Source organism: Odocoileus virginianus, chromosome 31 (genome assembly GCF_023699985.2).
Source record: "Odocoileus virginianus isolate 20LAN1187 ecotype Illinois chromosome 31, Ovbor_1.2, whole genome shotgun sequence".
Lineage (NCBI taxonomy): Eukaryota > Metazoa > Chordata > Mammalia > Artiodactyla > Cervidae > Odocoileus > Odocoileus virginianus.
The window spans coordinates 41101747-41105115 of record NC_069704.1 but is presented as its reverse complement, the minus strand read 5'-3'; the positions used below and the strand labels follow the sequence as shown (position 1 = coordinate 41105115).

The window sequence follows — 3369 nt, the reverse complement described above, 5'->3', positions numbered from 1 at the left end:
CAGGTTATCTGAAGGGGGACGGGGGAACTGCAAAACTGAACTGGGGACAAACTGGGACAAACTCCTCTCCGAGAGGAGAGGAGGCGAGCGCAAAGGCCCGGGCGTGGCGCGACAGGTGGAGGCCGGGCTGGGCCCCGTCACGTCCCCGCAGGGGCAGGGGACACGGACAGGGGCAGCCGGGAGGGCGGGATGGTCCGGCAGGCCCCGCACCTCCACCCCGCGGGAGGCTGGCGGCCCACGACGCGCCCCTCCTCCGCGGGCTCGGGTTTCCTGGCTGGCACCGCGCGTCCCGTGCGACCTGCTGGGGCGCAGAAACCCCAATCCTGGGGCCGGCCGGAGCCACCGGGGCCGAGGCCGCAGCCTCCTCGCCGGGAGCCAGATTGCTTTTTTCCGGTGAGGAGGTCGGGTGGGGGAGGAGCGCGGAGGGGCAGAAGGGGAGGCCGGACGAGCCCGCGGCCCGAGCGCCCGGGTCCGCGCGGGGGCGGGGCGGGGGCCACACCTGGGGGAAACGCGCTTAGAGGCTGCGGCGGGAGAAGGCGGCTGTGCCGGGCGGCAGGGGCGATCTTCCCCCGCCTTCCTCCCGGAGCTCCTCTGGTGGGCTTTCCAGGTGCCTCCAGGTGTGCGTTTGGGAAGTGGAACTAAGAGGCCATAAAACCCGCCCCTTTCCTCTTTTGCCACGGCTTTTAATCTTGTCAAGGGGGGAGGCCCTTCCTAGCAATGGCCCCTTCTCTGCTTTTCTCTCAGAACACTTCCCTGAGCCCTCTCTTCTGCGGATGGACCCCCCCAGCCTCAATTTTCCTTCCCTTTCTGCGCAAATGTTAAGGGGAGGGGGGGTGTGGATTTGGGAGAGAGAAGAATGAAAGACATCCCTTTTTCCCCTCTTCTCCCAACAGTGGCCTAAAAATAAGGAAAGAATGGAAAGTGCGGAAGGTGGGGTCTGGTTTAGTCAAAAGGGGAGGTGAATGGAGTGTGGTCCAAGTGGACGGGGGTGGGGGGATCAGTCACCTCTCCTGGGTGAGGACTGGAGACCAGGCTGACAGCCCCAACTCCTGGGGAATTTAGACGGCCATAGCCAAGAGGGAGGTCCCCAACCCATTCTCCCTCCAGCTTGCCATAATTGCTTTTCACTAGGTTGCTTTTTCCTCTTCCCCCCCAATCACAAAGAGTCTTAATCCTGGCGGACACTGCGGGAAACGTGTAGGAGTCGTTTTCTTGGCGGGGGTGGGGGGGGGTGGGTAGTAGGGAGGGTGGTCTGGAACTACTGCACAAAACGGGCGAGTTCAATGGGATTTTCACGGAAGGGGCAACGCCCCGCAATTACCTGAGGACAAAGGGTTGGGGCCCCAGGTGTGGAAGACTGGACTTGGGGGGCTGAGGGAGGGGGCTGAGAAGGAGGTGTGCTGGGGAGGGGAGTTCTTACAATCCCTCTGATTTCCGCAGGAATTTGAGACATTCTTTAAAACTCTGGACCATTTCCCCCCAGCCGGGCTCTCAGGCCCACCCCCACCCCTCCCTGGCTGGGGTTAGAGAGAGCTTCAAAGGTGCACGGGGCCCTTTGTCTTGCCTCCCCTTTCTTCTCTGCCTTTCTCCGGCCCCTCCCTCCCTCTCTGTGACCTCCCCAGCTCAGACAGGCCTCTGGGGGCCGGCTCCAGAAAGCCCTCACTGTTTCCTTTCTTGCTTTTAGAGGTGGCGAGACCTGGCGGGGAGGGACAGGGAACGGGGAAGGGTGAGAGAGGAAGGCAGCTGGGGAGGCCCGGGCCACCTCAGACAGTGCCCTAGCCCCACCCCCACCCCGAGCCTGGCAGGTCTCCCCCCACTCGTGGTCACGGTCCCGGCGGGGCCCTCAGGCTGGGCCCCCGGAGCCATCTCAGCCCACCTTTCCGTGTGCGGAGTGCAGGCTCCGCACCCGGGGTGCCTCTTCATGCTCTGGGGAGATATGTGTAAGGCGAGTGCGGAGGAAAAAAGAGTGTGTTCAGCTCATTCCCTCCCACCTGGGTGATTTCCAAGATGCTGAAAGGAAGAAAGCGAAGGAATGGGTCTCTAATACTGGGACCTGGTGTGGGTGCGTCGGGGGGTGCAGAGGTGGGATTGAAAGTATCTATGACTGTGGCAGGAATTTGAAGGAGAATTCCCGCAGACCTCCGGGTTGCTTCTGGGCACCCTAAGTCTCCAAGCCCGCGTGAGGGTTGGGACCGGACACGGTCGGGGAAGACACTCACGGTAAGCTGAACACCTCCGCTTCAGGGAGGGTGTGGCAAGAGGGGGGCGGTGGCAGCTCTCCTCAAATCCTGTGCTCCCTTTAGGAAGCCCAAGAACTCTGGCCAAGAATAGCCTACCTATTGATCTCACCCTTTCTGTCCTGTCCTCCAACAGCCAGCTGAGGCAAGAGGGCAGCTGAGGCAGGAAGCCAGGGCAGACATCTTCTCAGGCTTCAGCCCTCTGAGCTGGCTTCTAACTAACGTCTCTCTGTTCAGTCCCTCTGACTCGCCTGGCTGTGACGTCCCAGTCACCCAGCCCCAGTCTCACTGCCCTGGACACTTGGAAGGACCACCTGTCCTGGAAGCTCTTTCCTCCCCGGCCTGCCCTAGACCATCCTTTTTTTTTTAGACCGTCCTTTCTTCCTTCCATCTCAGACTGTTCCTTTCCTGGCCCTGCTTCGTAGAAACGTGCCCCGAGATTTTTGCCTATTTCTTATTCCCCTGTCTCTTTCTGAGAAAACCAGCGTGTCAACTGCCACCGCCTTACACCCAACTGCTTTCTCCACCAAACTCTGCACCTTGGCTGGACTTCCCAAGCTGCAGAAACACTGAGTTCTGTCTCAGTGACTGAAATGGCTTTCCACGCGGTCTCTGTCCTAAGCACACACTCCTCAGGACATCACATAGTTTGTTCAAATCGCCTTACCTTCTCTTAAACTACAGCTCTGCCACTATCACACCATCTTTAGCAGACTCAGCATGGCTTGCAAGCCCCTGCCATGCAGCTTGTGAGATCTTAGATCTCTGACCAGGGGGATAAACCCTTTCCCTCTGAAGTAGAAGTGCAGAGTCCCAACCACTGAATTGCCCAGGAATTCCTGCTGGACCCATCTTTGCTCATGAGTTTCCCACTGCCCAGGATACCCTTCGCCAGCATGCTAGCATGTCCAGACCACAGCCATCTCCTCAGCTCCACAGATGCCCTTCACTCCCCCAGGGGCGGTGGCCATCTCTGCTGTCCTTGGTTCCTCTGGCCATCAACTTGCCCTGGCTTTAGGGCACATATCACAGCTTTTCCAGAACTGTACTTACCATGTTTGTGTCATGGTTCTGCAGGACAACAAGGGACTCCGATGTAGATTCAGTCAGTCTTTGGCTCCCCCGTAATACC

General features: G+C 59.6%; 1 long non-coding RNA gene across 1 annotated transcript in view; it reads right to left on the bottom strand.

Annotated features, from left to right (window-relative positions):
- Window positions 1-3245: 3245 nt before the first annotated feature.
- Window positions 3246-3369, bottom strand: part of LOC110141166 (uncharacterized) — a 9667-nt gene continuing 9543 nt past the window's right edge. Inside the window, exon 3 of the long non-coding RNA XR_011485035.1 lies at window positions 3246-3369. This exon is cut by the window's right edge and continues 242 nt beyond it. This is a non-coding gene — a long non-coding RNA (uncharacterized lncRNA).